Below are 25,934 nucleotides of genomic sequence, written 5' to 3' on the forward strand. Positions count from 1 at the left end.
TTTCGGCTGACCTATCCCTCTTTGGGACTCCGGTGTGTGAGTAGGGTACACATATCTATTGTGAGTTTGATGTTCACATAATTTCTGTTTTTGTATTGATATGATTTCTATTTTCTTATATTGATATGCTTTATAGCAATATTCCCTCTTGGCCACTATATAGGTCGCATGTCTTATGTGTTTCTATACGAAAAAAGCATATACGTAAAACAACATTAATGAATTGTTAAACCTTACCTTAGTTGGCGGAGGCTGAGTTGGGTTTTAATCATAAAAGAGAGCTGAGATTTTTCCAGTCACATTTCAATGGAGGGAATGTTGAAATTTTTTCACTATCTACTTAAACATAATTTAACTGTACAGACGTATGTGCTTTTATAACAATCCGCGGGTTGCTGCGTAAAACAAGAATTTGATTGATTTATGGCCCTAGTTAGTTTAATTAGATCCTCCGCCCCAGTCCAAGTTATCAAAACAGCAAATAACACCGCGCATGAGCGCTGAGTAGTACGTGTTCCTTAAAAAAACAATAGTGTTCTCCTGAAAACAACACTTAGGTTATATGAATGTTTGTTCTGTTTGCGGAGTAGATGTCATCAAAGTGGAAGTCCTCACCCAAGCTACGGTAATACTACCGGATGTCCATTATGTAATTTCTAGTTTTTAGATATTGTTCTCAGTAACCATAATGTGGAAATAGATAGTTGATTGGTTTTATATTCCAGTTGGTATTTCCGCTATTCAAAGTGTGCATCGAGGCCGTCTTATCAACAGTCATTTCTGAGACATAAATGCAAAGTTTAATTAATTAAGTTTACTCTCACTTTTTTTGCATTTATATTTAACTCTAACGTTAATTTCAAGATTTACAGTACATACTATTCAAAAGAAGTTAAAGAACATGGTTAGTCGATAGCGAAAGCAATAGAGCGAGAATGCGAGAAAGCGATAGAGCGAGAAAGTGATATTTCCCGTAATGCCGTACATTAAAACAGTTGTTGCTGATATTTAGTGATCTATTCCTGTAATTCTCACCGCTGTTTTTTTAACATCTTTAGTAGATAAATATGTTACAAATCGATACATGTATCGATTTCGGGATCACAATTATATTGATTAAGATGCATGTACATTATGCAGACAAAAGTTCACAGTTAAATTTCCCTTACAAAATACAGATGGACTAGACATATGTCTCTACCTTAAGTCACATATACGACTTTCAAGAGCGTCATTATAATTAACCCGTAACCCCATTCCTTGGACAAAAGAAATGAAATGTGTTGTAAATATTATTTAAAAACAACTCGTTTCTTATAATTACTTTCGATCAAAGTGTCTTCGAGAATTAAATTTAATGCTAAAGTGCTTGCAAAATAAAGTTTCCCGCCAGGAGAGACTAGATATCCGATTATAGAATAGGCTCAGGCAGGAATATACATATTTATGTTGCAATTCTCTATCCATTTAAACTGTATGGTTAACAATGGTGCGTTCTGATGTGAGTTATGTAGTTATCTACTACATGTTTGCACAGACAATGAGTCAGACACACACACAAACATAATTTTGACAAAACTATACTTAAGATATACATAAAATCTTACAATGATAGCTGATTGAACATATGTTATAGTATTGCATTTCATATTGTTATCAACTTTAACCATGTGGCCACACTGATTAATATGTCACTCCATATGTGTAGTTGACACGAGTACACATATCAACTGTGGTAACGCCACAGCTATGGGGGCGGTCGGGTTGCCTAGTGGTTAAAGCGTTCGCTCGTCACGCCGAAGACCCAGTTCGATTCGCCACATGGGTACAATGTGTGAAGCCCATTTCTGGTGTCCCCCAGCCGTGATGTTACTGAATTTTTGTTAAAAGCGACGTGAAACCATACTCACTCACTCACAGCTGTGTTTATCAAATTACTACATGCAAGTACATATACTTGTAGATTTGCACAAGACAAGAGACACAATTCAAGTTAAACATACATCAAATTTTAAAAAGAATATTTACGGACAACAGTATGACACACTGTAACATCATATTCTACCGAAAATAAGTTATAGAACACCCAAAATTATTAGATTGTATTTTTTATTTGCAAAACAATCAGCCATGCCTAATTAACCATAGTCTTCTTAACTTCTTTTGAATAGTACATTATTAGATTTTAACCTGATTTATTTAGAGCGTATTGCAATAATCTGCTTCGCGCTTTCGGCGTGATGGTCACATACAACTGAATAGGGCCGTAAATCAATTACATTTTACGCAAAACTCTGTGGATTGTTTTAAAATCACCTACGTCTGTACAGTTAAATTATATTGTAAGTAAATAGTGGGAAAAGTTCAACATTCCCTCCTAATTGCAGCAGATTTCACATGCGGACCCCATAGTGGTCAAGAGGGGATATTTGCTTAACCGCGAGAAAGCGAGAAAGCGACACTGCAAACTCGAAAACGTCGTTTTTTCCCGTATATGGTCATTGGACGGAAAAACGACGTTATTTGGACGTTTTCAAACCATCGTTTTTCCGTCCAAATAACGTCGTTATTTGACATCGGAATTTTTTGGGAGAGAACGATAGCGTTAAGCTCCTCCCTTTCTTGATTGACATTGTCAATCAAGCAACAGCCTCTACCGGTATTTCTACTTCTCAGTTTTCATTGGTCAGTCCCCGCGTGTTAGATTACAGGCCCGCGTTTGACGCTGCACTCGAAGCGCTTAGCGGAAGTACTGAAATCAATCGTTCTGCGCATGCGGATTACTTAATGCCTTGACCAAATTTTCCGTTCTGTGCATGCGCGATTTCGCGTATTGTTTCCTAGATTTAATGTCACCACTATTTGACAATGATTCATAAACACAGTCACGTGAAGGTTCGGAATCGTAATGAGTAACTCCATTTAAATTGAAGAGTATCCCCAGTGATATGGGAGATTCCAAGATGAAACTATTCTATGGCTATCTAGGCTGCCACCGAAACCGATCTAAACGGGATCCGATAGCTTATTGTATGCTATATAGTCATATGGAAGTGGACAAGAACTATACATTGTATTCCGGCCGATTGTTCTTGCATTTACTTATAAGTCAGGAAAATGGACTTAAAAGGGGAGTTGTTGAATGTAATTATTTTAATTATTAAATGTTGCCTATACACTAATCTGGTCGAACTTCTCATTGTTCTGTTTATGTCATCCTATATACTATTAGTATGTTACCGTTCTAAAGTCATCCTCTCACATAACATAATATTGTTCATAGTATCAAAGTTTAATCAACAATATCAAGAGCAGCGATTTAAACCACTGAAACACCCAAACACAAGGCTGTTATCAAGCGCTAGTGCAGACGTGATGTATCGTAAAAAAACTGTATCTTGTTGTCTTCAGAAATACAATTATACTACGAGATAGTACGGCTAACGCTGACTCACCGGTGGAACAAAGACAATAACGCTAATACAGATATAACGTATTTTAATGTTAATACTAAAGACAAACAATCATTATTTTTGCAGTGACGATATAACACGTATACACGTTTATTGTTAGCTTTCATCACTTTTGCTCTTCATTTTAATAACTTTGTTTTCACATATATATGTAGCAATACCCGACAAGCATGTTATACATAATTATGGGGCAGTTTTCGTTCTTGTACTGACTTACTCTGGTGTTAATGAGCGATGTTTATTGGCTTGTGTGTAAAACCCCGTTTTTCTGGTAATCCTATTATTACTTAGTTTATGTCTATCTAATGACACCCTGCACTCTGGATCATGGCTCCGTGACTATCCATAACAATTAAGATGAACATTCAGTTCAAGTAAATGAATGAGTTTGTTTTGACGCTACAGTCAGTCAAAAAAACCAATGCTGTGAGGTTTGATAACAAACTTCTACCAGGTCGAGCATCGTGGATCCTCATTTTCTGCCTAAAGAGAATCATAGTTCATATGCTAATCCATCGGTGAATACCCTCCCACTCAAGATGACCTTACTTGTTGCTAAATCTATCATCTATCCCCCCAATCTCACCCCCACGCCCCCCCCCCCCCCCCCCCACACACACGCACGCACGCACGCAAACACACACGCGCACACGCACACACACGCACACACACACACACACACACAAACACACACACACACACACACACACACACACACACACACACACACACACACACACACACACACACACACACGCACGCACGCACGCACGCACGCACGCACGCACGCACGCACACACACACACACACGCATTAATTGTTTTATTAAAAGTATCTTCGAGAGTCTGTAAGAAACTAGAAGTAACTGCCTTTGTTCTGTAAACCTCACCAAGTTTCAGCTTTCGCCTCTTCCTTTGTGGACTGAGGTTTCACATTTGTAAAATGATCTCTCTTATCTGTCTGTACCATCAACTTAACTGCCCTCACCCCCTGCAGTTTTCCTGTCCCATATTGCCAAGCAGGTGACCCACAAGGAGGAATACCGCCCTCCCTCAGTCCAGTGATACTGTTCCTAGCACAATATTTTGGGGATACGTAGCCTTGCTGTGGGCAAACATTTTGTAACAATTTGGCAAACTTTGATATTAAACAGCAAATATTATTCAGTTTTATTTCAACAAAAACGGAAAAAATCGGATCCTACTTATTTTGTGGATACCATAACAATAAATCAAGCCAATAGATCGTTTGAGCTGGCATGAATATAAAAAATAATTAGCAAGTCGATAGTCATAATTCCCTCTGTTGGTCCCACGTGAAATGTTCTTCACGAATAGAATAGACGTTCGACCGAATAATATCAAATGCTAACTTCAACTGTTCATCTAATTTCCATGAATGTAGGTTACATAGTTCATATGTTCATGGGCTTCTTCACTGAATGTATAATGTGGAGGACTACTTCACTTGAGGATAAGTAACATAAATAATGATGATAATTATGATAGTATTGCCATTATTATTCCTTCAGATTATTAAAAAAAAAAGTTATTATGTTTTCATAGAGAGAAAGAGGTATGGAGATTGTGAGACTATTTTTAGCATCGGAATTGTTAACATAATTCTTAAAGATATTATGTTTTGTTTGTTTGTTGTTAAATGCTGCACTCAGCAACGTAAGGATATTAAAACATTACATTTAGGTTCAGTTGTATTTTTATATTTGTATCATTTTGCAAATGTTACAGAGACCTGATAAGGGATATATAATAATGTATAGTCGCTATTCTTAAAGTAAGAATATGTTAGATTTATCAACCAGAAATATTGCACACAAGAGGATAATCATATTTCATGACACTATTCAACGTCGAAGTCAACGATATTTGTGTGTGTTATTGCTACATGACACGGATACGTCATGATAAAGCAATTAGAAATTGGCATTTGATGATATAAGATAGCTACGCGATAAATAACAAAGAACAAAGAAGGAAGCGATATTTATTTCACGATAAAAATTGTTCTATCATGACGTCATTTATTGAGATTCGAACATGCACTCGCAACTTGAAGAGTAAAATTTGTAAATTTGACCTTATTTTTGAGAGGTATGTGTCTAGTGAGTTGTTCCCAATAAATGTTGCTGGAGAATCCGAAAGTGAGAGTGATATGACAATCGGTATTGGGAGAAAAGGTACTAACAGATGATTGACGAGAAAATTGTGAGAATATGCGGGACCAAACTCAAATCCTAAAATGGATTTATCTAGCATGGCTGCTGTCGGATTCTATTCAAGGAATCATCATTATTTAAGTACGTGTAAATAATGTAAAGCGTGTATTTTTTCCTAATTTAACACCCTAAAAGAGGCTGTACGTAATGTTGATATCTAATATAGAAATAAACGAGTCTCGGTCGTTGTTTATCGTACAATAAACAACTCCCACTCGTCGTTTGTTTCTTAACTACATATACACTAACATTATATCTTTTCATGTTTATCGGTCAACAAAAGCGACATAAGCATTTCCATTATCATGAGAAACCCTTGCCAAAAGTAGCGCCAACTGCACCATTGCGACAACATCAGGAGCATGTTTCATGATTCATCATAATAAATGATGACATTGGATGCTCGCAAAAACGCGAGCTCATTCCGATCCACTAGTGGCACCCGCTACAAACACATCCAAAGGCAAGCCAATTGTTCACCCGAAAAGGCAGAGAATTGCATCTGACATCATTTTTGTCATTGACACGTCAAACCTGGAAATGCCGTCTACACGCCCAACACAAAGCCCAAGCCAGGACCCAAATCCTTCAAACCCGGCCAAAGTTCTGTTAATTACATACATTTCCCCCTAACCTTAAATAATCTATACTAGTTCTGAAGTAAATCGTATTTACCCGTATGAATCGTCTTATGTTATTTATTGCCGATAAACAGAATATGCACACTTTCTGAAAGTACTGTGTGATAAGTCACGCACCAAACATATACTCTCCATATACATGCTGCTCTTACTTAAAAAAGTATATTGGGTTAACAAGATACGTATATTAAAGTACCATGCTTTCCTAATGTGCTCTCATTCTAATTTGAAATAATGGCATAAATAGTTACCACTCATCTTTCAATATTTTTCAAGGCTGGGTTAATGACGAACATATTTGAATATGTACAACATCTATACTTACTTATCTTTATACTTAAAGGCATCAGGTTTGTCTGTCATAAGACCCCGAAACAAATATGTCCAACACAGCCCAATATTTGGCTCTTGGCTCCTTGTTCTTATATTTTATAAGTATTGTTTAAACAACTGTTTTTTTCTGTAAAATATGTTCATTTCAGAAATTAGATGTTATTCTAGCATCAGGTCTGTGGTACGTTTACTGCATCAGCATTACATTAAAACGATATTACATTATATAAATCCACACAGAGGAAATGCTTAACATTTATCTTTTAAGGAAGAGTGCAGGACGACTTGCTTTATACATATAAATGTGGACATATATGTATGGATATACCTCCTTAAAGATAGTACAGTGTTCGTAGATGACTGTAGAAAATGGAATAATTATGTGAGTAATCGGGTTAATACCACGTTCAGCAATGTTTAGCCATATTGCGATATTGATTTCCAACATACAAGACGGACCATGAAATTATGACTTGAATTTGGACCTGGCTTTCTGGTGTGATGTAACACCCCAGAATCTCCGGTAGAAAATGGGCTCAAAGCACGAATTAAGATCACGAGATGATACTGATGTATGCATCTGGACATATATTTGCGTAGTATTACTACCTTAATTCATCAGTATATATGTATTTTGCATAAAATGATATTATAGGATCGACGCTGACATGCGCATATAACCTATTCACCAGTGCTGTAATATTTCATTTCTTCTGACACATATCGACACGAGAAATTATATTTAAATTTAAAAGGAGCCCAAGTGGGATAGAAATTTGAGTCTGAACCTGTTGAACAAGGCTTGTTTCATTTTGGGCTATAGCATTGCCGCAAGGCCTGGGCGGAAGGGAACACCTGTTTGCACCCATCAGATACCAATCACAACTTCTCTCTCCAAACGAAAACAAAATACGAAAAATGTCGGAAGTGTATCCTTTTAATTTTCTATTTAGATACATGTTTTAACTTTAAAGTAATTATATGTATCTCATGTATTATTGGTATCTGTGATGCTGGTACCGTTTTGTTGCCATTGTGTAGCTTTTGTGGAGTTATTATGAATATCAAATAAATACATGCCTTGAAATATGAACTTGTGAAAGAACTCATCATTGAATCATTTGCATTTAAATTAAATTAAATGCATATACCATTTACTTGGCGTGTATGGACATATTATCCATCTACTTATACACACTTATTATGGACATATACAGAATTTCATTGTACCTTATTATTTAAAAAAATACCCGTGAAGATCCGGGTTAGAATAGGCATTCAACAACCCAAGCTTGTACGAAGGCGACTTGGCTCGCTGACTTGGTTGATGCATGTCATCGTATCCCAAATGCGTAGATCGGTGCTCTTGATGATAATGACTAAATTGTTTGGTCCAGACTGGATTATTTACGAACCACCGTCATATAGCTGGTATATTGCTGAGTGTGGCGTTAAACAACAAACAATCAAACAAAATCTATATAATTATTAAACACCTTCCAACAATGAGAAATTAAAGTTATATTTTCTAAATATTCTGTTATATTTATAACATAATTTGATTCATAATTTAATTATTGCGTTGCTTTCTTCCCTGTCATTCAATGTGCATGTTCAAACCCCTAAACTTTTAATATTTCATTTTTCATAAATGGCTACGTTAGTGCGTTGCCTAGATCTCTCGTTACCTATTCACAAGAATAGATTAAAATAATTTGTTTTACTATCATATTTCTGTTTATCTAATTCATAATACGAAATTGATAATTCATTTATAATAGTATAGATCATATTCGTGTATATCACTATCTGATGCTAAGGTTTTATTTCAGAAAATATAATTAATTCAAAATGTAGAAAGATACACAATTTGCCATTATTTGACTTTTGAACTGTACAAAGTATGATATAATGATCAGAATGCCTGTAACGGGTAGTATTTAAGAAAGAAATATTTGTCGAGAAGTCCCATTTTTCAGATATGCCCTTCAGTAGTAGTATTGCATATCTCCAGAGAGAGGTTTACATTGTAGTTCTCATTATTTGTGGATAATTCAAAAAGCAACATAGAAAATATATATGCTACCATGACGAAAGAATACAGAGTATACATAACTCGCAATTCTATATATTCAGCAAACAGCCCAAAACCGAAACTCCACAACATATCCGATTACACTGATTAAGGCTGTCCCAGTTCTCCATGCGATACTGACGCCCGTTCGTCTCCCAGACCATACAGAATAAATTTAAAAGGAATCCAGCTCAAGTCTAGAACGATTTGGCAAGCCTAGATTGCCTTAATTCTATCAATGAAAGTAAGCATTAATAAAAAAATATTGTTCTTGTCTGCTTCAGATTATATGTTGTAGATACTTATTTTAACTAGGAAAATTGTACTGACACCGGCGCTGTCCCTATTGAAGCTATCCATAAGAATTTCGAATTGCCGTCCATTGTTCGATGTCAATATATCGATGACAAGTGAGGATATCATAAAGTAATCGTTGATGCCGCGCTACACTTTGATAAAAATTATAATCAAGTTGACTGGTGTGTACATTACTACAGTGAACATGTACATGATCATGCCCTAATAATGAAATGCCGTAATGTCAAATACTAATTTATTATTGTGTGATGAATTTAACTGGATCAGTGGTAACATGTGATATTAATATTCCATCAATTTCTTTCCTGGTTGGTCCATCCATGTCTACAAAATGAAAATAATACAATTAAAATGGAGCATAGAACAATTCTTAATTTCAGGCTAGAGCTGTGGAAATCTAGACTTTCCCAATCATTATAGACTTGAGTTGGCCTCATGTTTTACATTATTCTCTTGGGTCAACGTCACAGCTTATACCATACACTAACAAGACCAGCTTGCCCCCCGCCGGAGCTCCCGGATTTTGGTTATATCATCTAACATGGCCAACTCTGCTCTTAAGTAAACAAGAACCTAATCAGCGAGGGGTCCTTTATCATCCCTATGTGGCTGCTTATAAAAATCTGATATCTTTTCCCAAAGACCTGGTTAATAATATATTTTCTGTACATATGTAAATGGTTCTATTTTAAATGACTGCAGCGCTCCATTATGAAAACAATTTGTTTTAACGCCGCTCTCAGCAGTATTCCAGTGATATATGACGGCGGTCTGTTGTATATGAAATATATGCAAATTGAATCTTGAATCTTGAAAGTTGTAACATTTCCGCAAATAAATATCACATGCAGTATACAGTATATCAACTGCAATACACTGTATACATCAGTATACAGTGTGTCGCGAGCTCTGCGCTGGGCTGGAGCACACATTTCCTACACCTCTCCCTTCGGCAAACACATCACGAGTGTTGCAACGAGGTCATAGGTCAGGCGTGCACTCGTCAGTTGTCTAATACGGTCAAGAGTAAGATCGTCCGGAAGACCACTGCACTGGAGGTATGTGGATTATTGAGGAGGTACTACGTGTTTGGAACTGGGAGTTGAACACTAAGCACCTTTAGAGAAGAGCTCACAATAAAACGTTATGGACTCTCGGACGGACTTGTGTTTTCATTTCAAGACGTACATTTATCAGGTTGAACTTCCTAACTGTAACAATAACTGAACTTTACGCCTTTTATACACATTTGTGATGGGGCGACAATGCGACAACGAGACATATTTTGACCTTGAAAATGTCGCGTTACGGCATCGTCGCCCTTTTGTAAAATACAGAAAAGGATTATCAAAGAGCGACAATGCGAACACGCGACAATGCGACAAATGGCCAATTGTCGCGCTTTTGTTAATTTTGACACGTTTTGCTTGTTTTTGTAAAGGCGTCAATGCGACAATGCGACAACGAGACAATGTCCCTTCCATAGTAATCCGTGCAAATAAAACTGAGTAATGAAATAGAAGTCTGACATGCCAGTTAAAAGATAGAGTGTTGCAGCTTCTGATTTCATAGATCTTCAAGAAGGGTTATCAATAATGGGATGGGTGATGAGTTCAACTGCTTACGCTGTGATTAACAATAATGCTCCGAGTCAATACATTTTGTCAAATGTATGACATGTATTACGTGAATGAACATATTGTTTATACTCGTCCATGTTTTTGACGGACAAAATAATTTACATGCTCGGTTAAACTGAGGACGGGCATCATTGTGTGTTTCCGTGCTTTGTTCAGGTGAACAATTGACTTGTCCTTGCATGTGTTTGTGACGGGTGCCACTTGTGTGGCAGGATACGCTCACCTTTTCCCGAACACCCATTGGATGACCTGAACCACTTCGGATTTTTATCCCACATCAGTTTGATACACCATGATATAACTGAAATACTGAAATACTGTACAGTTGAAAATGATGTTTAATGCGATTACCGTAGTGTGTTACTGCAATTGTTCATATTTTGTGCAGTGATGTTATGTAATATGTAAAATTGATTTGAATAGAATATACTTGCGTCAGTGTATTTTATTAACGCCCCAAATCGTAATTTAAACACATAAAATAACAGATCACGCATGGTGCCTTGACTCACTACTAGATTAAATGGGCCACCCCGGAATAAAATAGTTCCCCCCAAAGCGAGGAACATATGTTTTAGTATGTTTACGAGAAATATATTCTAAACAATATCCTCATTAGATGAGAAGATCTTTTACAGAATTACCTCAGTGAGTCAATTACAATGACAGCGTCGTAATACATTTACATCAAGTACAATACGTCAAAATGGCCGACACGATAAACGTGACGGGAGATATTTTCGAAGTTGTTAATTAACCTGTGGCTATTTCAAGCCTTTGGCATCACTGATCAATTGGCCGATCATTGAAAGGTGATTGTGAAGATGTGTCAAACAGATACTAAGGTCAATTCATAGATTTCTGTAAATTGTCACTGCGACAGTTTGGATTTTTCGTGTTTTTTTCTCTCTGGGATGGGTTGTAGCGAGGGTATACTTAAATGGGCTTGCAACCACGCTTCTGTATGAATTCGTACCAGGGAATTCCAAGGGTTTTCCCCAGGAATGTGGAAGTAGTCAGTGTTTACGCCTTTTCAAGAATACAGTCACGTGAAGAACGTCATGTGACCGACCTCGCGTCCAAGTCGTATATCTAGTAAACTTCACATTAAAAACTTAGTTATTGTTATAACCAAATGAAACACAACCCATTGTCCGATAGGGGTAACTGTACATAGCCGTTACCACAATAAACTTAGTAACATTGTTTGGTTTGACTTCTTGGCGCGTGTCTGAATTCCATTAACATGTTACATATCCTAAAACTAGCTTATCAGCAAATCTCGCTGCACTGCGCGCGACAGATACTAGAGCAAGGCATCCCAGAAATACGAAACCTAAAGCTTCCGAAAGGAAGCCTTGGACATCACGTGCGTCGGGGGACCAGCGCCATCTGATTGGCCATTAACAGTTGTACAAGGCGGAGCAAAAAGCATCGTTTTTCCGTCCATTTTACGCTTGAAAAACTCGACCCTTTTCTGGACACTTTCTAGACGCTGACCAATTAATCAATTTTAATGAATTTTTAGTCGTTTTTCCGTCCAATGACCATATACGGAAAAAAACGACGTTTTCGTGTTTGCAGTGCGATGTCCCCTCTCGGCCACCATAGATATGCACCACGACATCATATACCCTGTTGCATTGATCAGTTCCTGCACTGACAACACAGCTTGTATCGGATGCAGGTGAAATAGAGAATTCAGCTGTTGAAATATCGATTTATCACCTCGGGGTTTAAAAATGTTATGTTCTTGTAAAAGTATAATATTCTATCCCAGACCAAAACTGAATAACATTGTTAAGTGAACTAAAAGTTGCATTTTGTGAGAAAGATTCGGTTTCTTCACAACACTAACAAAAACGATAAAACGCTTTCTCCTTTAGGCGTTTTGCTTAGCAAAGAGGAAGGTTATCATCCTGGACCTCCTCAGCACAGATCACAAACCCCTTTCTCACCTCCTTTATATGAATGACCTTGAACGTCTTGCCAAAGAAGAATCTCCTCCAAGAAACCAGGTTCTCCTTGTCGAGTGCTTTTTCTAATGATATCGGCATGTCCTTTGGACTCGACAAATGCAACATTCTTCATCTGAAACGTGGCAAGGTAGAAGAGGGACGATCAATCAGTTTACTTGGGGGAAGGGTTAATGGACCATCTCGTGGAAGGTCAGACCTACACTTACTTAGGGATGCAGATTAGGGACAAACTCCAGAATTCTCATATCAAGGGAAAACTTGGGGCAAATCATTTTGGTGTTGTTGATTGGACGAGACAAGAAATTCACGGTATTGACACACACGAAGAATTATGTCAGATGATAAATCCCACCACCCTCGGTTTTCCCTAAATCGCTTATATACTATCCAAAAAAAGAAACGCATAGGTGTTCCTGACATGTCAAAACGAAAATAATACCTATTGTATTCATATTATCGTCAAAATATGTATCAATATTGGTAAGAGCATCAATTAACACACTTCCGTTTGCAACAAATCGATTTTGCTTGAAAATGTTGACTTTGATGTGATTTTTTGAGAATGAGTAAGAAATGCATCGCCACAACGCAACAAGTGGCATCTTGCACGTTGAAATTGGGCAGGAAAAGCATGCAGTGTTTGGCAATAAAAAGCAAGCTTGCTTTCTGAAATAAGTATTCGTTCAGAAGGTGTTTCCAAGCCAAATGAACATGCCACGTCTTGATGCTGCCACAAGGAACATCGCCATTGGAAGACTTCAGGCTGGAGAGGCCCAATCTTCTGTTGCCCGACGTCTGAATGTTAGCCAAAGCACAATATCACGGCTTGCAGCTCGCTACAACCAAACAGGCACAACAAATGACCGTCTCCGTACAGGAAGACCTAGAGTCACCACACCAGCCAAGGATCGCTACATCCGGGTCCTCCATTTGCGTGACCGTACTGCTACGGGTGAGAGCACTGCAGCCAGTTCGCCAGGACTTAAAGGGTATCAGGCCAGAATGCCGAGAGAAAATGGACTGAGAGCCAGGAGACCCTACGTCGGGAACGTGCTACGTCGTCACCATCGTGCTCATCATCTCCGTTGGTGTAACAACGTGACGGCCTGGAACCTTCGCAACTGGCGACGCATTTGGTTAAGCGATGAGTCCAGATTCCTGTTGCAGAGACGAGATGGTAGGAACCGGGTCTACAGACGTGTTCATGAACGTTATGTCCCTAACTGCGTTCGTCAGATTTGGTGGAGATTTGGTGGAGGGAGTGTGATGATGTGGGCGGCGATATCCTACACTGATCGTACCGATCTTGTCCACGTCCAGGGAAACCTGACGGCTGTACGCTACAGAGACACCATCCTGTCAGTCATTGACGTCCAACGTGAGATTTTCCAGCAGGACAACGCCCGGCCCCACACGGCACGTGTCACAATGACCTTTTTCGCTGCTTACAATGTCAACGTGCTCCCCTGGCCGTCCCGTTCCCCAGATCTTAACCCAACAGAGCACCTGTGGGATGAACTTGATCGCCGTCTCCGTCAGCGTCAACATCAACCCCAAACTCTCCATGCACTAGCTGCATTTCTGCGTAGTGGCGGAGGATTCCCCAGGCCGTTATCCAGCGTCTCATCCATTCCATGACAAGGCGTGTGAGAACTGTTATTCGTGCACGTGGTGGGCACAACAGATATTGATACTCCATTCACGTTTGAGGAATATTGTGACTGCCTTACCTCAAGTTATGGACATCATTGTATAGACATTGATCTCTCCTAAACGGATGTAAAATTCCATGTACTCAAGTTCAATTCCTACCAAGTTATTCATGTTTGAATATACAACATTTTCTCAGCAAATACGGATTATGCGTTTCTTTTTCTGAATAGTATATTTACCAATAATAATGGGAGGGCTGGTTTGATTTAACGGGGAGGCTCTTCATGAAAAAAATGCTTTGTGCACGTTTGTGCTCGATCATTTTATAACCGTCTTCGCCATGCTTGTGGTTTTGAAACAGGGGTCCATCAATGGTACGACCCGGAATATGTAGAGGACGTCATGGAAAATGATGAATACAAAATTCTTTGGAATATGGTCCGATTGCAGCCTCAGACGTATCCAGGCCAATAAACCTGATCTTGTCCTTTTTGATAAATCCAATGAAATCATTTATATCATTGAAGTTTCTGTCCCTTTTGACACTAATGTGATTGACAAGGTTCAGGAAAAACATGGCAAATGTGCGGACCTCGCTTTCGAAATGTCATGCTTGCATCCCAAGTACCAAGTTGTCCGACTTCCCATTGTTCTCGGTGCCTTAAGTTTGGTATCTCCCAATCTGTTGACTGACATTGGGAGAGTACCTGGGTTTGCTACCAGGAATACAGCCCTTCTGGCAATCTGGGTAATGCAGAAGGCTGTAGTGTTGGGGAGTCCTCACATTCTCTGAAAAGTTCTGGGTGGGTTAGATCTACTGGGCAGCGCTTCCTGAGAGAAGTCCAATTCGCTGTCTGGGTTGCGTGTAGAGGGGGCAAGGGCCATGAGATGAAATGAGCCGGTCTGTGCCAGGATCACCCAAATCCTCTTTTCTGTATTTTTTGTTATACTCTGTGCATAATAATAACAATCATAATAATAATATCATCCTCAATATGCAATTTTGAATCAAAGTGTAAATATGAAATGTAGATTATACAATGAATTCACGTTGTCGCTTGATGTTCAGTATCTTCAGTGACATAATGATGTGGCGTCATGCTTTGTGATTTTGACTCAAGATCCGTTTATGATATGAGGGCGTCATGGAAAATGATAATTCTTTGGGATAAACCCGAATACAGCCTAAGCCCTTTTCAGGCCAACAAACCTGGTCTTGTCCTTTGAATCCAATGCTCTGTCCCTTTTTACACTAATGTGATTGACAAGAATCAGGAAAACAGTGTAAATATGAAATGTCACACTTGCATACCAAGTACCAAGTTGTCTGACTCCCCATTGTTCTCGGTGCCTTACGTTTTGTACCTCCCAATCCGTTGACTGACATAAGGAGGTTTGCTGGCAGGAACACAGCCCTTCTGACACTCTTGGTATTGCAGAAGGCTGCAGTGATGGGGAGTCTTCACATTCTCGGATAGGCTTTGTACCTCCCAATATTTTGACTGACATTGGGAGAGTACCCGGGTTTGCTACCAGGAATACAGCCCTTCTGACAATGCAGAAGGCTGCAGTGATGGGGAGTCTTCAGAAAGTTTTTGGTGGGTTGGACTGGGCAGCACATCCTGTGAGAAGTCCCATTCGCTGCGTGTGGAGGAGGCAAGGGCCCTCAGCTGATGATTAGTCTAACCAACCCGACTGTGCCGGGATCACCCATATATTGAACCATTGAGGCCTTGTAACCCTGATCAAACAAATTTTGAGCAAGAATCGTATGACGCTCTTTAGAAGATTGTACCTTAAAAGTTGTGAAGTATAAACACCAAAGGCTGTAGCTGCTGGAATATTGCTTGACATGAATGAGTGAGTGAGTTTGGTTTTACGTCAATTTTAGCAGTATTTCAGTAATATGATAGCGGGGGACGTCAGAAATGGGCGTAAAAGACAAAATATCGGTGAAAAATATATATGAATAGATCACTGAAAATCAGTGATGACACCAGGTGTTCGCGAAAAGGGCCCTGCTCTGCAGGATGCACCTGCCACTCACACAATTTGCATAGGAAAGTTCTCCTGCAATGCAACATCCAGACAACCAAGTGATGGACTATAATGGACGATATGTCAATTTAAATTACGTCTGCTGTGTACACGTGCAGATATTCTGCTGCTTATTAGCAAAGAAAAACACGTTTAAGAAATATGTTGGTGCCTTCAGTTGCATATTCAGGGGATTAATCATGATAGGAGTTAATTGTGTGTACCAGATGCTTATCTCTCTTGGTACCTTTACCTTGCTTATGGAAGTGAACATCACTTTTAGACATTACTTTAATCAGGCTGGTTTGCAGATTTTGATGCAAAATCAATAAACTGGACAGGATGCTGACATACTCTTATTTCCTTGAGACGAGCTGTATAGATGGAAAACTTCAGAGCAACAGCATGCATGTTTGGAGTATGAATCAGCACAGTCATGTTGGACACGCTCTTCATTGGATAAAGACATAGGTAGGTGGAGGAAGTAGGTGAACTGCTTTAGTCAGTGACCATCTTCTTGTCTCAACTCTGGCCAACATAAGGATGTGAGGATCACCATATTAATATATAATAGATTTTGATAACCATCATCAGAACTCATGTACAATCAGCCTGGGTTCTCATTCCAGCTGTTGATCAAGATAGTACAATCTGTGTGTATCTCTGGAAGTACGTGGAACAATACGAGCATCAAATGCCATAATAGTGCCAAATGCCGTTGGCACTTGGTTGTGGCAAAAAGATCGCTATGGCCGTCTGTTAATGTGTTCGAATTGTCTTTGCATAGATGATGATGTATAAGGAACAGACGTGGTATGTATGAAGGATGAAATTCTTCAACATTGGGATTCAGTTGCCGAATCAAAACATCAGTCTGATTACCTTCTCGACCAGATGGAAACATCCAATACTCGTGGCCTAACATTGCCACTAACTGGACTATCAAACACGTAAGCCTGAACATCAAAGACAGTCGGATAATCAGGGGTGTATTTGTATTTCATGTCTGTTTCTGCTACATCAGAATATGCCCTTTGCCTGGCTTGCATTCTGGTAATTTCAATGTCCGGCTTAAGTTCCTGAACTTTCTTAGATTGTTCCAACATAGATTTCTCTACAAATAGTTCGCCTGAGCTTGCTTGTTCCTTAGCACAAGCAAATCTAGTTGAGCTAATAGAATTCCGAGATGATTAAGAGTTCCTGTGAGAAACATAATCTATGATTCTCTCTGTTCCATGAAGTCGCTCTTCATGTCGCTTATTCTCAGCATCTCGCTTCTGCTGTAAAAAAAGCTGATTTCGCTTCCTTGTGATAGCTGCAAGAACACCTCCCTTTCTATCCTTTAGCATGCGTATTCCCTCTAAGCTTGTCCCTTTTCAGTTTGTGTCCTTGTACGAACTGACCTTCTCCATAATCCGATTCTGGAGTGTGTGATTTCAGCACTTTCACTTGGACATTCAAATACCTTCTACGAATATATATTTGCAACAAAAGCGCAATCCATTTTTCACATTACTTTAAGTTAAACTTGTTGGCCAAAGGGTTCGCTCGTCACGCCGAAGACCCGGGTTCGATTCCCGACATAGGTACAATGTGTGAAGCCCATTTCTGATATTGCTGGAATATTGCTAAAAGCGGCGAAAACCATACGCACTCACTCACTTATTGGTCAAATTCCTTGGTTTTGATTCTGCCAATTCTACATTCAGACTCGTGTAAAGAAACATCCCAGTAAATGGGGCGCAATTGATGCCAATGGGGAAACTGACTTTTTGCCTAAATGTCCTGTGCCCAAATTTCACTTAGTTGGTACCTATGAAGAAGTGCTGCCTTTCACATATTATTTCTCAAACAAATCCTTTGATTTTTCACAATGGAATGGTATAAATTCCACTTGTCTAAAATACTGTGAATAAAAAGAATGTCCTTGAAATGATGTGTTTAGGATTATTGTGAATCTTTCACCTACGTCTTTGTTTAGGCTGTGTGGTTTCAGAGTTTTGATCAATGTTCTTTGGTCGTGTCTAGTTTGCATTATCATCATCGCCCTGACAATCAACTGACATGGCAGAAACACATGTTGTGAAGAGTCACACTAGGTATGGGTAGTAAGCAGTAGGCCGGGTGACGACAAAAGTTATGAACGTTCTTATGTATTAATGTGCCACAGTGAATAGAATCATGAGAATAGAGAAAATATGCATCTATTCGATTGTAAAATGGTGCGATTTTAGGGTGTGTAAGAAACAGATTACCCCCCTTGTGCCTGTCAGATACCATTTATCTAACAAATCGTTGTTTCAAAACGTAGCTAACTCGTTTATGCAGATAAATGGTATCTGACAGACGCTCCTGTAGTAATTTCTATGTCTTTTGGTTCCTAGAGTCAAGTAAAACGTTGACTGTACCGCTGCATGGCTTTGGCAGATTTATGAGTTAACATACTAGCCTTATACATGTATGTGACAATATCTGAAGTGTTATTTCAACCAAGATGTTCGATGAAAAAAATAATGATGGTTACATTTTTAGGCCCTAATGGAAGGAACAAATACAAACGCTCCATGTTGTTGTTGTTGGTGGTTTGTTGTTTAACGCCGCAACTATCAATATTCCAGCTATATGACGGCGGTCTGTAAATAATCGAGTCTGGAACAGACAATCCAATGATGCATCCATCCACGCAATTGGGATCGATGACGTGTAAAACAGCCAGATTTTTGATGAAATTGGTTGGGAGAGAATAAGTTTATTCCAATTCTGTTTCCAATTGTTTCATTTTGTGCATTCTGCCAAAGACAACATCACAAAACAAGGAGCGTTCATGCTACGTTTGCGACAGATGTAGATTTAGGCGTGATTGAATAACAGGTGATATATAATTTTACAGCTGTGTGTCAACTATTGCACTCTCACAGTACACATTCACACCCGCCTTAAATTCAGGCCATTATCCAGTTCACACTTATGTTGTATAAAATAAGCATTCAAATAGTCTTGAATCATAGCACTTGGCAAGGGGCCGCACAAGGTAAGTAAACTGGCAAAGATGTTCTTTCATATTATCTTATGATACATGTATGGTATGATTGTCCATCGAAAGAAACATGTTCTCTGAAACTATTCTACTAGGTATAAGGTTCCACTAAGGATTAATTAATATATCTTTAAGTAACATTTTAGAACCTGCAGTATCAATGAAAATTAAAGCGATGAAACCATTTCCAAATTCATAACAAATGTCTACTTTAAACTGAGTCCACTGAACTGCCTATTTGACCAGATGACATCAGAATACCTATATAATCTATATACCTGAAGCTTAAAGATCAAATACCCTTGTTCTGACCAGTATGCTTACAGAAACAGATCAGCAAAGAAGAGAGCACAATTGAAATCAATGGAGATGCATACTTCTTGTCTAAATCTCCTATCCACAAATTTGTCCAGCCTTTATACTGCAGGTTTAACGCAAGAATGACATCATGTTAAATGTACATTTAAAAGTACATTGAGAAGAATACAAAATATTTAGAAACGCATGTAATATGCATGTGGCACGGTGTTCAAAGGTTTGCACACGAGATGAGCACCCGTTTAGCATCCATGTGCAACGTGTGACCAACGGGCATGCCATACATGTTACACTGGACCGGGTTTCGGTCGCATTTGACAAATAGAACAATGAACAGTGAGATGAATCGGAATTGTGTGCATGAAACCTTAAACATAAGGTCGGCCCGTCTTAATTAGGTTTTGCTTGCTTGACTAAATGCATGAATGATTCAACTAGGCTCCAGACGGTGTCGGCCCGGTTGAGCCACATATGGTATTCAGGAGGAAAATTCATGGTTGCGCTCCCGGGACCAGTAAGGGCGTAGTCTTCACGGGCATAGACTATCGGCATCCTCTGCATAAAACGAAACACTGTCTATTCCATCTTCTATGAGTTATCAGATATCCCTTCATCAATAAGTAGCCCTTAGGTCCAGAGGACACTGATAGCCTGTTTCTTCATTAGACACACTGGTACATATTCCTCGTTTAATGTTCTGAGGTAAACTTCTTTTGGTGTGGCTGGGATGAAAGGGGGAAAACTTGAGGTACTGGTACAGTATCCACTCTAGTGTCATTCTTCATAATCTCAGTGTCAAGATTTAATTTAAATCCGTTTCCATAGTAAATTTGTATCTATGTTGTTTAGCAGTGTCCTAAATGTATCTCAATTGTCATGAGTTGGACGCTGCCGCTTGTTTGTGATTCTAAAAGGGATGCAAGGTTTTGCAAACATCTATCTAACACACATCATGGAAACTTTCCAAACTCTTGACCACATGTTTTAGTCACAACATCTGCAAACCTTCTTCTTGATATCACAGGACAAATGTTACACATGTTGGTGCCATTTTCGAACCCATTGCAGCCCCTTTAATCTGTTTGTAGATATTTCCTTAAAAGTAGTAAGTATTGTTTTGAAGTATAAAGTGAATACTCTCGAAGTTTCAATTTAAATCATAAATAGACAGAATGTGTCAAAAGTATCTTCAAGGGAACGTTTGACACTATATCTTGTGGGTCAACCCCTTAAAGAGTGAGTGAGTGAGTGAGTATGGGTTTACGCCGCTTTTAGCAATATTCCAGCAATATCACGGCGGGGGACACCAGAAATGGGCACCCCTTAAAGAATAGAGGCACCAATTTCCCACATGCCTTCCGTGAAAAGTGTCTATGCTGGTCGTAAGAGGCCACAAACGGGATCGTGTGATCAGGCTCGCTGTCTTGGCTGATGTATGTCATCGTATCAAAATTGCGTGGATCGATGCTCATGATGTCAATCACTGGGTTGTCTGGTCCAAACACGATTATTTACAGACCGCCGTCATATAGCTGGAATAATGCTGAGTGCGGCGTTACACAAGTAACACACAAACAATATGGTCGTATGGCAAATTATATTTAAAACATACTTTGGCCAAGATTGGTATGCGGGAGGCATTAAAATGGACCCTGTCCGCTCGCACCACGTGCGTCCGTCGGTGCAAGATGTCGTTTCCGTAGCAGATCTTGAAAACTGTACAATTTGAAAAATATATTTTTCAAGTTTCCATGGTAACAACTTTGAGTTAGGTTGGAAATGGTGGTAGTGCTCGTCTCCGGGGCAAATCTTGAGGACCGTTCTATATTTCTTCACAAAACTTGGTACAAAGATAGGTCTAGTGGTGAACTGGTGCTTTTCGTTTGTTTTCTGATTTTTTCAAGTTTCATTAATTGATTCACAAGTAATTACCGTTGCGAGGGACACTGGTGACTTTGTCCTCTTGTTTATATACTAGTATACGGTGGGCCTTAGCATTTACAATATATTTATGAATTGTGTACAATAGAATATCAACAGAAATCAGCTTTTTTTCTTGTCTTCCTTGCTTGTTTAGAGTCCTTATTAAAGAATGAGGTATGGTTGTGTGTATTTGCAGAGGATTTAGAAATATACTCAATGACAAAGGTTCCCGTGACACCAATATTGTAGTGTATTTTTCAAAAAAAGTAAAGTTAGGTTTTCAATATTATAGTACATGTATGGAATCAAGTCACAAAAACGCAACTGCTACAGAAAAGCATGCAGTTCATGCAAAAGTTGACTTTTTTGCAAGTCACATGCATTTCACTACCCAAGAATGGGTATAAAAACATGTGCGTTAACGTGGCTCCATATGCATTGTTTAGCATCGTGCTGACAACAACAACTCAGAAAAACAACAACATTACGCAATTATTCAACATTACGAAATGCCACACCTGTCCTAAAATGAGCGTCTACGAGCCATTGGTATGCTTGAAGCAGGATCGAGTCAACGTGATATTGCAAGACAATTTAACGTCCACATAAACACCATTATTAGTTGGGTGCAGTACTACAGGACCGCTCCTGGCTTCTGATTGGTCGAGAGGGCCACGTGACCTCTGATGACGTCACTCCCGGTTTCGGTTTGGTCACGTGACTGCGCATCCGCGCAGGGCATGATGGGTCCTGCGTGCGCTTCCAAGGTGGCGGCACATCCGTTTCCGGTGGCGTGCGCATCCAAGATGGCGTCGCATCCGTTTCCGGTGGCGTGCGCATCCAAGATGGCGTCGCATCCGTTTCCGGTGGCGTGCGCACCTCCAAGAGGGCTGCACATCCGTTTCCGGTGGCGTGCGCCTCCAAGAGGGCGTCGCATCCGTTTCCGGTGGTGCGCGCCTCCAAGAGGGTGGCGCATCCGTTTCCGGTGGCGTGCGCACCTCCAAGAGGACGTCGCATCCGTTTCCAGCCGGAGGCGCGCACCCCCGGAAACGAATGCGACGCCCTCTTAGAGGCGCACGCCACCGGAAACGGATGTGCAGACCTCTTGGAGGCGCGTCTCCTCCACAGACACAGGGTGTAACCCACGACAAACAAGTTGCCTCTTATGACTAGCAATAGGGTCATGGCGACACATGTCACCCCAGGTACACACATGGTATCTAAAAGTAGAACATTTCTATTGTAATATGAATATTTGACGCAACAGTTTGGCAACTCCTGAAAAAGACACTGTTGTCTAATAGCCTACAGTTCATATAAATTCTGCCTCAAGACATTACTTACTTTTTTGCACGTTTACAGATGCGTCTGCTGTACACGTGGTGTGCTCTGGCCTGTGTGCTACTGTTCACCGGGGATGCAACTGCCTTTGGGTGGAGACGGAGACAGCACCGGGCCGGGATCTGTGATCGCAACCATTTCGTCAATGGCTGCACATTGCCTGTCAAGTGGTTACCCTACAAGAACACGTTCAAATCTGCTTGTAACAAACATGATGTTTGCTATACATGTGTAAGTGTTTCAGATATATTTTGTCATTTGCAATTGCCATTGATTGTGCAAGATGCTGTATGGGGACCTGTTCGTCAGGTTACATCAAACGTTCTGCGATTTATGTCCATCATCTACAATCTAAGTGATTGAAAAGTACCTTCCTCAAGCAGTTGTGATTATAAACATGTTAAGTTGACTAGTTTTCGGTCACTTTGAACAAAACTGCTTATTGGGGTTTGGCTACATATGGTGTTGTAAAAAATGCTTTTATACCAAATAAAAATGATTTATTATACCCAAAACACTCGGCCCCTAAAAATGAAGAAAAAACTAGAATCTACACCTCTGCATAAGCCTATAGTCAGAGGCTGTATTCTTTCACAACATTCACTTTTCAGAACGTATCGCGTCTGGAGGATTGAGGTTACTGTTGGTGTTTCCTTAATTCAAATCGACCACCTACTAAAACAGTGGACTATTGTTGTCATGGTTGACCGTTTATATCATAAAGCAATACCGACCCGGCTTTGAGAGACATCCTACTGAAATCCGATATCTTAAGATACGTATTACCAAGCCGTAAATGTGTAACAGGTAACAATAATGGCTATTTTCTATAATGAAGAACCTGACCTTAAACTTTTGACTGACCACGAGTTAAAAACAAGCTCACTGAATGAACTGAACGGGAAGGCCGTGTGTCTGCTGGAAGAACTTATTATGCCACTGGTTACCCACTACTAATCAGACATCTTTGTGACCAGCTTTGAAGAATTTAACCTAGCCACATCCCCCTACCCGCCAGCCAGTCTTGGGTAGAGAAATGTTGACGACGCCTTCGCCATATCCTTGCAGAAAACTAAGTTCCAACCACCCTTTTCAACCACCTCAATAACCATGGTAACTCACTAAAACTCCCGAATACCCTTCCTTGACATTTTCTGTCAACGTCTCTGAAGTCATCACCACCTGAGTATACATGAAACCCCATCTCACAGATCAGTACATACACTACCTATGCAACCATCTCCCCTAGATAACAGTGCAATTGTTGCAACTCTCAACAGAGGAGCCAAGTCCGAATGCAGCCCTGTGAACACCTCCAGCCTACTCTTCAACATCTCAACCTCACCTTGCAGCATACGCCTTAAAGAACCCAAGTCATCCACCCAGAAAGAAGACATGAAATCAGCCCTGACAAACATTCACAAACATAGGGTGGTGTGTGCAATAAATGTATCCTCTTAAAATAATAAGGGCTCATGAAATAGAAATGTTTGTAGCGCCACACACATGCCTGTAGTGACATTCCTGATTTTAAGTTAATTTTAAGTTATTTCCGAGTATCCACTACTTCCTTTGAAGAGTGCATAAGTCTTTCTATGATCTCTGGCTTCAAACGTATGCTTGCAGCAACATTTGACTTTAAATCACACACAGCGTTCATATTACAGAACTACAAAAAATACACCCATGGGGTTTAAAGCCATCAACATCATCGCTGGTTGCTTCCTGCTATAAAAACCAACTGGTTTGTCCTCTTTCTTGAGGTTATTTGAATACTACGCTTTTGATATATGATTTGCACAATGGAAATTATTGCAACATGTCGAACTGACGATTAGTCATGAGCGTTTAATAAATATCAGTTATAATTCTATACACATTCTACACTAATGTTACTGTTTTCACAGGCTGCAGCTTATGGAATATCAAGGGCAACATGTGATTACAAGTTTTACCACAATATGAGGGAAATTTGCGGGAGACGGTGGCTTTGCAAAAAGGCGGCTAAAGCTTATGTTTGGGGAACGAAGAAATACGGAAGAAAATATTTCCATCAACGAGCTTCACCCGGCTGCCGTGATCATTGGGTGATACAGTGTCTGTGATTGTGTGTTATCACATCACGCCATGCATTTCATGCATTCAATAAAATGATATTGGCATCAATAGTATGATTGTTCTTCATTCTATGGTGTTATATTTGGTGCTATTTTTGTATGAAAAGAAAATTCGTTCAAATGTGACACGTATAATACGTAGAAAAGATTATACCCTGACGTCATTTACACGAACGTGTAGATACCCTTCTAGCATATAGCACTTGCATTTCGCGCTCGCTCACACAAATAATCAATCATTTTGAGAAATAATGTTGGTACACAACCATTGTATCATGCAAAGCCTTCATAGTTACCGAAGTTTAATTTAATTTATTCAAGAAATAATGTGAAGTCTACTTACTCAATTATGGTGAACTCTATCGATATCTATAAAAGTCTTCTGGAAACTGGTCTTAGACTAGTTTTGGTCATGTGGCCTGTTGTTTCGCTACAACCGTTGGTTTAGGCTGGTTTATGTGTTGACATTTGACATCCTTTCTGAAGAGAAAGACATCTGAAAACCAACCATATATCTTTGGTAAAACATCCTTACTTTGAACATCTCTTTTGACATCGTCGTTGTCAACTGACTTTTTTTACCATCGTATTTAAACCGTCATTAATATTAAAACATGTAGTTTTATTCTGAACCAGGGTTTGGCTTCCTAGGTATAAGAAACTTGTCTATAAATAGGCGATCTGCGAATTCCATGACTAATTAAACGTCCAACTTCAATATACTTATCGATAGAACTAGATGCATAATCAATGGTACGAATGTACTGCAGCTCTTATCAATAAAACGTTAATTTGTCAAAGAGTTATACTGGAT

At 39.4% G+C, this 25,934-nt stretch overlaps 1 long non-coding RNA gene across 1 annotated transcript; it reads left to right on the top strand.

Annotated features, from left to right (window-relative positions):
• Positions 1-25,169, top strand: LOC125383707. The gene is made up of 3 exons (XR_007222871.1): positions 1-60; positions 23,025-23,234; positions 24,911-25,169. It is a non-coding gene; the product is annotated as an uncharacterized LOC125383707 (long non-coding RNA).
• Positions 25,170-25,934: the final 765 nt, after the last annotated feature.

The sequence above is a fragment of the Haliotis rufescens genome, unplaced genomic scaffold (assembly GCF_023055435.1).
Source record: "Haliotis rufescens isolate VD_foot unplaced genomic scaffold, xgHalRufe1.0.p SCAF_26, whole genome shotgun sequence".
NCBI classification, from domain to species: domain Eukaryota; kingdom Metazoa; phylum Mollusca; class Gastropoda; order Lepetellida; family Haliotidae; genus Haliotis; species Haliotis rufescens.